At 44.7% G+C, this 9,171-nt stretch overlaps 1 long non-coding RNA gene across 1 annotated transcript; it reads right to left on the reverse strand.

Annotated features, from left to right (window-relative positions):
* Nucleotides 1-2,090: 2,090 nt before the first annotated feature.
* Nucleotides 2,091-4,272, reverse strand: LOC309653667. The gene is made up of 3 exons (XR_014259353.1): nucleotides 4,030-4,272; nucleotides 3,374-3,469; nucleotides 2,091-2,368 (listed from the first exon to the last, which is right to left on the reverse strand). It is a non-coding gene; the product is annotated as an uncharacterized lncRNA (long non-coding RNA).
* Between the last annotated feature and the right edge of the window lie 4,899 nt (nucleotides 4,273-9,171).

Below are 9,171 nucleotides of genomic sequence, written 5' to 3' on the forward strand. Positions count from 1 at the left end.
ATCAATTTTTTCTCTCATGGCTTGTGCTTTTGGTGTTGGCATCTAAGAAATCTTTGTGTAAACCAAGGTCACAAAGATTTACTCTTATGTTTACTTCTAGAAGTTTTTGTGATTCTACTTTTGGTTGCCTCTTTGATCCAAAATTTAATTTAGGAGAGTATTTTGAATGTTTTTGTTTTAAACTGTTATTAATTTTAGACATTTTTGCGATTGAGGCCTGTGCAGTTTATACTGTAAAGGAGTGAGGCTGATAGGGGTTGGGAGGCAAGGGAGTGTGGATGGTAGAAGGTGGAAGAGGGACAGGAGTGCATAAAGTACAATTTTTGTCTAGATTGCATTTTTGTTCTACTGCTTCCTCTCTTTCTAGATACCAAACTTCTCATGTTTATACTGCACTAAATCTTTCTTGTTTTATTCTTCCTCTTTTCATAAGTCCTTTCTCTCTCTCTCTCTCTCTCTCTCTCTCTCACCCTCACCCACTCATCCATCCAATCTGTCAGAAAACCCTATGTGCGCTACCTTCACAGTACATCTAGAATCCATCTGCTTCTCGTCATCTCCCACTGCCTATCTCTCTGGTCTAAGCCACTGTCATTTTTATCTTTTATTTTGCAGTAGACTCCTAACTGGTCTCACAGTTTCTACCTCTGCCCCCTTCATTGTATTCTCAATGCAGCAGAGTGATTCTTTTTTTTTAAAGATTTATTTATTCATTTTGGCTGTGTTGGGTCTTCTTTGCTGTGCACGGGCTTTCTCTAGTTGCGGTGAGAGGGGGCTACTCTCCCTTGCAGTGCAGAGGCTTCTCATTGCAGTGGCTTCTCTTGTTGCGGAGCACGGGCTCTAGGTGTGAGGGCTTCAGTAGTTGCAGCATGTGGGCTCAGTAGTTGTGGCTTGCGGGCTCTAGAGCACAGGATTAGTAGTTGTGGTGCATGGGCTTAGTTGCTCCGCGGCATGTGGGATCTTCCAGGACCAGGGCTCGAACCCGTGTCCCCTGCATTGGCAGGCAGATTCTCAACCACTGCACCACCAGGGAAGTCCCCAGAGTGATTCTTTTAAAATGTGTGTTAATATCACTCCTCTGCTCAAAACACTCCAAAGATTTCCCATCTCACTCTGAGTGAAGAAAAAAGTCTTCAGGTGGCCCTGAAGCCCTACATGATCCCTGGGGTCCCAGGTTCCTCTCTTATGCCGTAACTATCTTGCTCATTCTCCTCTAGCCCTGCTGGCCTCCTTCCTGTCCCTGGGACATGCCAAACTGCCCCTGCCTCAGGGCCTTTGCATTTTCTTTTGTTCCCTCTGCCTGGAATACTCTTGCCTCCTTCAGGTCTCAGCTCAAATGTGTTTTTCTTAGAGAGGCCTTGCTTGACTCCTCTCTACAAAGTACTAACTGCCTCCCTCTTACTTTTTTCATTTCTCATGAGCACTTACCTGACACATTACACAGCTTCTTATTTTTTTTGTAGATCTTTTTACAAAAATTTTATGTTGGAGTATAGTTGATTAACAATGATGTGTTAGTTACAGGTGTACAGCAGAGTGAATCATTTATACCCATACAAGTGTCCATTCTTTTTCGAATTATTTTCCCGTTTAGGTTATTACAGAATACTGAGCCGAGTTCCCTGTGCTATACAGTAGGTTCTTGTTGATTATCTATTTTAAATATAGTAGACACAGCTTCTTATTTGTTGTCTGCCTTTCTTTCCTTGCAGAATATAAGTTCCCAGAGGGAGGGAAGTATGCTTTGTTCACTGCTATTCCCATAGTACTGAGAGCAGTGCCCGGCGCATAGTAGATGCTCAGTAACCACCTGTTCAGTGGGTGCATGAGTGTGTCCTGTCTGAAGGGGTAACCTCCATGAGTGGTTTCCTTAGTCATTTGTAACAGTCTAGAGAGATTTAATAAAATTAAGTCCAGTAAAAGGTAATTGTGTGTGTGTGTGGTGGAGCTGGAGATGGGAACAGGGATGCGGGGTGGTGAGGGAGGTACAGATATTGAATGTTCCACAAAGCCATATATAATGTTAAAAAATAATAGCTAGGTGAGAACTGTGTTTGAGAATAAATAATTTTGGAAGTAAATAAGTCTGGTTCAGTTTATCAGTTCACTGTAGTTTTTATTTATTCAACATGAAGAGAAAAACATCACAAAGCAAGTGACCCAAAATAGCACATTTTGTGCATTTCTTCAGCCCCTTGGCAGCATCAGGCAGATGTGTTCACTCTGCACTGACTTGTGTGTGAATCTCCCGGCTCTTCACCCGCAGCTTGTTGACCTGGGACTCGGCAATGTCAGCCCGTTCCTCGGCCTCCTCCAGCTCGTGCTGGAGCTTGCGGAACCTGGCAAGATTAGCATTGGATTGTTCCTCCTAAGAATAGAGTTGTGAGAGTTAGACTTTGTGGTTCTCATTGCACTTTTCACAAACAGGATTATTTTCTCAACTCAGATATTTTCTTCTTACGGTTTGTTTGTCATATCTGATTTCAAATGCAGACAGAAGTTGTAACTTCAATTACATTTTTTATTCTAAAGAATGAAAGAAGAAATAGTTTTGAAATGGAAGAGACGAGCTCATTATGTCAAACCCAGGTATACGTGAAGTCTATTTACGATGTATGGACTGAGTGAAAAGGAGGAAGAGACCCATGTGCGCTCGCTCACAGAGGTTAGACAATAAATGTAAGGTCAAATTCTAACTTCGGGAAAATCCCAGTTGAAATGTTTTTGCCATATATTTTGACTCTGGTATACAGAGACGCTGCGGGTGGGGGGATGGGGATAGGAAGAAAGTATGCCCTTTGTTGGTTGGACTTACTACCATTCGTGCCTCTCCCTTTCGTGTTCCCTTTTCTTACCTCTTTCCCACTCCACTGTGTCTGGAAGAGTGGGGAACAACCAGGAAAAGTGAAGCTGGAGAACCTTCCAACACATCCTAATTTGCTACAGCGAATGTGCAGGGATAAGTCCCTGCTGATGACAGTGGTAGTGAGGGAAGGAGTCAGCTGGGGTAAAAGATTTCTGTTTGGCTTTTGGGAACAATTGATTTTGTGCATTTCTAGAGGGAGAGGAATATTTATCATGGTGTTAGATTTTCTGCTGGATATTCTTTGCAGCTATCAAGTAAGGTGGGTTATTTGGAATTTTCTTTTTTCCCCCCAACCCCTACAAATTGCTTAATAATAAAAATATCTCGTTTTGAGGTCTTATTCTATAATTAGGATTTGGGGGTAAATTCATATTTATATCATCTCTCTTAAAATAAGAATGACATATTCTTACTTGGTCTCTTTCTTTCTCATTAACACATTCTCTTAATATACTTTCTACCCCCAACGAAGTTTTCTTCTTCCCTCAAGGGCTTAAAGATACTTACAGCCTCCTCAGCTTGTCTCTTGTATGATTTCACCTTTGCCTGTAATTTATCTACCAGGTCTTGCAGCCTGAGAACATTCTTGCGGTCTTCCTCAGTCTGGAAGTTTGACAAAAATGGTCTGCATTGAATCCAACAAAATCAACCCACTACAGGTGGTGAAGTAAATCACTTTGATATGATGGCAGGTGGGCCTGGGGTAAATGTGGTCCACTCTGAGGCTTCCTTCATAGTATTAACAGTAGCCACTCTTGTTTAATGTCCACTGTGTGCAGGCACTATATTGGACAGTTATACACGTCTCTAATCCTTACCTCCCTACTCTGGTGAGTAGATGTTTTTATTCTATTTTACAGGTGATGAATTAAGGTTGAGAGTGTTAGGTAACCTATCCGAGTTTAAAAAGTAAGAGGCCAAACTAGGACTAATACCAGTTTATCTGTCTTTGAAACCTGTATTCTTTCCTCACTTACACGATTTTCTAAAGGCCTTCCTGATTTTCCTAGCTTAGGAAAGGGTCTGTGATAGGTGATTGTGTCATTTGCCCCTTATGTATATCAAGTTAACATGTAGCTATTTGTGAGTACGACATAGTCACCAGGTTTTCAATTTCCCTTTGTTCAGGAAGTCTGGATATTCTAGAAAGCTCTTCCCCTTACCTGGTAGGTGAGTTCCTTTACTCTTCTCTCGTGTTTCCGCAAACCTTTAACAGCCTCAGCATTACGTTTCTGCTCACTTTCAACCTACCTCTCCTTCAAGCTCACGTACCTACAATCAAGAAAGATACTTATATAGTCAGTCTTGGGGGATGTTAATTAACTCAGGACCTACTGACGATATTGGGTGGCTGTCCCCAGCCACAGGATAAGGATGGGAGTCAATATACAAGAAGAGAGAAGGATCGGGGAGTGCCGTTTTCACTTCCCAGATTCAGAGAGATTGAGAGACCCACACTGGCCTCCAGCTTCTGGATGTGCTTCTTGCCGCCCTTCAAGGCCAGCTGCTCAGCCTCGTCCAGGCGGTGCTGCAGGTCCTTCACCGTCTGCTCCAGGTGCTTCTTCATCCGTGCCAGGTGGGCGCTGGTGTCCTGCTCCTTCTCTGTCAGCACCTCGGCCATCATGGCCGCCTGGTTAAGTTCACAAGAGGCATCAGTGGGCCACCCACCCCGCCTATGCGGGCACACGGAGGGTGCTGTGAGGCTGGTACTAGGCACGCTGATGCTTTCCTCCTTCCCGCAGCCACCACTGATGCTGCATGGTTCCCCTCCCACTTTGCCTCTGCTGAGGCTCCGTCTCCTTCCGTCTCTCCGGGAAGCCACCACTGACTGAATGCAGGGGTGAGGAGAGGAAACCTACTTGCAGGTCCCAAAGGGGTGGCGTAGAAGCCCCTTTCTTATCCCCAGACAGCATCTCTGATAAGAAAGAATGGAGTGCACATCCGTGACGGCCTTCTTGGCCTTCTCCTCTGCATTTTTGGACTCCTGGATAGACTTCTCCACCTCTGCCTGGCATTGGGCTATGTCAGCTGCCAGTTTTTTCTTGGTATTTATCAGGCACGTGTTCTACAAGAAAAATTAGATAAGAGGTTCGGGCTACATTTGGACACTTACAACGATTGGAAGGGAGAGGGTTGGGTGGGGAAAGAAGTCAAGCTCGAGAACGTTCCATTTCTTATTTTTCACACAGGTGAAAAAAAAATTAAAAAGACTTTCATTTTTGATAGGACAGATATCCCAAAACAGGCCCGAGAATTGTACATAAAAGAAGTGAGTAAATGATAAATGTGGACATTCAAATATTTGAGGAAGGATAAATTATTTAGTTAAAGGTGCTGGAACAAGGAAATGGTTGACATAACTATGTGAAATGAAAAATAATTCTCATGATCAAAACATTGTACAGAGTTGTTAGGTTGATGACAAACGAGAAAACATTTGCAATGTGCATTACTGAAAAAATATTTCCTTCCTTAATATGTAAAAAAGACAAATCATTAAGAAAAAAGGGCAAAAGTACAAATAGCTAAGACACACCAGAAGAAATACAAATAGCCAACAAATACGACAAAAATGTTCCACCTCATTAGTAATCAAACAAATAAGAATTTTTAAAATGAGGCATTTCCAACCATAAAATCGGTGAAGATTAAAAAAAATAATAGCTAAGCACTCTCACTTCTTTTCCCCATGGGAGTAAAAATTGGGACAACTTTGTTAAAGACCAATTTACAACATATCATAAATGTCTTTGCTGTTTTGACCATGAATATATACTTCCAGGAATTTACTTACTTTTAGGAATATTAAGGAAATAGTAATCATGGATATATGTGAAAATTTAGTTATGAAGAAGTTAGTCATACAATCTTCTAATCCTAAAAATTTTTATTGGGAACAGTCTAAAAATATCCAACCGTAGAAGACTGATTAAATAAATGTGCCATAATACACAACTAAAATGGACTGCTTTTCTGCCATTAAAAACTGTATCATAGGAAACTATTTTAAAATATAGAAATATGTTCACAACACGTTGTTAAATGAAAAAAAGTTGCAAAAGGATTGATCACGTTTACAAAAAATAGCATATTTATGTATAGAAACAAGAACCGAGAATAGGAGATCCCCAAAATGCTAACAATATGGTTGGTATTTTTCTAGTTTTTTGGCTAATTCAAAAAATAGTTTTTAAAGCAAGGAATTTTGGGGGAATTCCCTGGCGGTCCAGTGATTAGGGCTTTGTGTTTCCACCACGCAGGGTGCGGGTTCGATCCCTGGTTGGGGAACTAAGATCCCTTATGCCATGTGGTGTGGTCCAAAAAAATAAGAAATGAAACAAGAAATTCTTTAACTTTCCTAAAAGTAATTATTTCAAAAGACAATCCTAATTTTCTAAGCTTGCAGCTTAAATGTTACCACCTCTGTGAAGCCTCTTCCAGCCCTTATATGCAATAATTTGTCATGCCTTGCCCTGATTTCCCCATGATCTTTTATCTTCAGATAAAAGAAAGCTCAGCAATCTGTCCATCTAGAGACCAAGTTATTCCGAGAACTAGGCCTAATGAAAGTTTGTCTTGACCACTAGCCTGGAAGGAGTGGTGGGATCTCCTCTCCATCAAGCCTGGGTCCTGCCTGCCTCCAGGGTGGACCCAGAGTGGAGTGAGGACGGACACACGTGGGGTTGAAGGAGCTGCATGCGGTCGCTGGCCTCCAGCAGCTCGCGCTCCGCCAGCTTGCGGGTGCGCTCCGTCCGCGCCAGGGCCACCTTCCTCTCCTCCGGCTCCTCCAGCAAGAGGCCATTCCTGCGCTCCACGAGGGCCAGCTGCTCCTTAAGGTCCTCGTTGCTCCTCAGGGCATCATCCAGATGCAGCTGGGAGTCCTTCACGAGAAACCAGGGGTGAGACCGGAGCCCAGGGCAGGCTGAGGTCCCGCCAGGTCCTCCAGGGGCCGTGCACTCACCTTGAGCTGGCTCTGGACTGAGCACAGGTGTTTCTGGGTCTCTGCCACCTGGCGGTTGGAGTGGCCCAGCTGAATCTCCATCTCACTGAGGTCTCTCTCCATCTTCTTCTTCAGCCTCAGAGCAACATTCCGGCTCCGGATCTCAGCATCCAGCACACTCTGCATGGCCTTTGCTGCCCGCTGTTTCTTTTCAGCTTCTCGATTTCTTCTTCCTTCTCAATGATCTTGCAGTCAAGCTCAGATTTCAGCTGGTTCAACTCTAGCTGGACACGCAAAATCTTGCCCTCTTCATGCTGCAAGGAACCCTGATAAAAGTATAGGAGTGATTGGGATTGCCGGGGGCAGCCACCTTCTTGAATGAGGTTTTTCATCCCCATTATGATAAAAAGGGTATTATTAGGCTCATTTAACAAATAAATAGAACAGTACTCAAGAAGGTCAAAGAGTTTGCTCCCAAATTGTTACTAGTAATGAAACTAGAACTGAAGCTTTGTTGTTAACAATCTTATGTCTTGAGGAGGACAGAGCATCGTTTTCAATTAGTAAAAATTTTGATTACTGTGTCTTTTTAAATAGTGACCATAAGTCAGGAGCCAACCTCTTCTCAAAAAAGACAGAGAAAGACAGAGGAATTGCTCTCCTGTTATCCTGCATAGGGTAAATTTCCCTAGACCCTCTTAAGCATCCGCCCCTCTCTGGCCACAGCTGGTGATAGCATCAGGATCCTGCACTCTTTGGACCACACAGAATTCCCAGCAGCCAAAGATGACCGTGTATAACTCTCTGTTAAAACTAAGGGATTCTGAGCTGGCTCTCTGGATGTTTAGTGATTGATTGATTGAGTTCTTGCTTTCTGAGAGGAAGACGTTGAGGACATAATGAACAAGTTTATTTATTCAATAGGAGAAATACGATGGAGTAGAGAACACCCATGAGGCGAGGCAGCAGAGAGCAGCTGGTCCCCCCCAGGGCGGGGTTGGGGCTGGATTCTTCCCATTGGAGACACAGAGCCTACTGCAGGAAGGGCCACTGGGGGTGGTCTAGTCCCCTTCCACAGCGCCCCGCCCTCCTTCACATTTCAGACACGTGCCTCCATCTCTTCCAGGGCAGCCTGGAGGTCTGACTTTTCTCGCTGCACTTGCTTCCTGGTCTTCTCCACTTCCTGAAGATTCTTGCTCATTTCTGCAATCTGCATGGTTAAGTCGGAAATCTCTTCTGCAAAGGACAGGCTTGATTTAGGCTGTTTTCACAGGCTCTGTCTGATAGCACAGGCATTTGCCAGGGAATTTGGGGATTGGTGATTCATTCATGACTTTCATTTAGGAGAGGACAAATACAGTGAAACCTTTCGGGGGAGGTGTCAACAAGACACAGGTGTGTGGCCTCACCTGAAGATCCAGAGGGAGGAACAACAGAATACCTGTATGACCCTAAACTTTCACACGGTACACAAAAGGGTCACAGAGAGGACCGGGGGAGACTACTGTGGAGAAAACACATAGAATCATGGTTTCAGAAATAGAAGGGGCTTTAGAGGGCATTGGGTCTGGTCTAGTTTTGTAGGTCAGCGGTCTGAGATCCTAAGGGATCTGGTGACAGGATCAAGGACAAACAGCCATGTAGAGACAGAAACCATGGAAGATATGTTCTGTAGAAGAGCACGGAGCATAGCAGCCCAGCAAACAAACACTCTGTTCTCGAGAACAAGGTTTGGCTCTGACTATACCTTACATTGGGGAAGTTTGGGTCTCAGGGAAAACTGAGTAGATGTGAGGATTTTGTGGGGCGTCGGGAAGGAGGAGGCTGTGGCCAAATGGGGGAGGGGTGACCAGAAGAGAAGGGGGGCTGTCACACACCTGTGATAGGGAGAGAGCTGAGGGCTGTCACACCCCTGTGATGGGAAGACAGCTGGGGGCTGCCACATACCGGTGATGGGGAGACAGCTGGGGGCTGTCACATAGCTGTGATGTGGAGACAGCTGGGGGCTGTCACCTACCTGTGATGGGGAGAGAGTTGGGGGCTGTCAGGCACCTGTGGGGCGGAGACAGCTGGGGATTTTCACATACCTGTGATGGGGAGAGACCTGGGAGCAGTCACATACTTGTGATGGGGAGACAGCTGGGGGCTGTGACTCACCTGTGATGGGGAGAGAGGTGGGGGCTGTCACCTACCTGAGATTGGGAGAGAGATAGGGGCTATCACCTACCTGTGATGGGGAGAGAGCGGGGGGCTGTCAGGCACATGTGATATGGAGACAGATGGGGAGTGTCACACACCGGTGATGGGGAGAGAGCTTCGGGCTGTCACACACTTGTGATGTGGAGACAGCTGGGGGTTGTCACAT

Source organism: Balaenoptera physalus (genome assembly GCF_965194825.1).
Source record: "Balaenoptera physalus genome assembly, contig: HAP1_SCAFFOLD_806, whole genome shotgun sequence".
Taxonomy (NCBI): domain Eukaryota; kingdom Metazoa; phylum Chordata; class Mammalia; order Artiodactyla; family Balaenopteridae; genus Balaenoptera; species Balaenoptera physalus.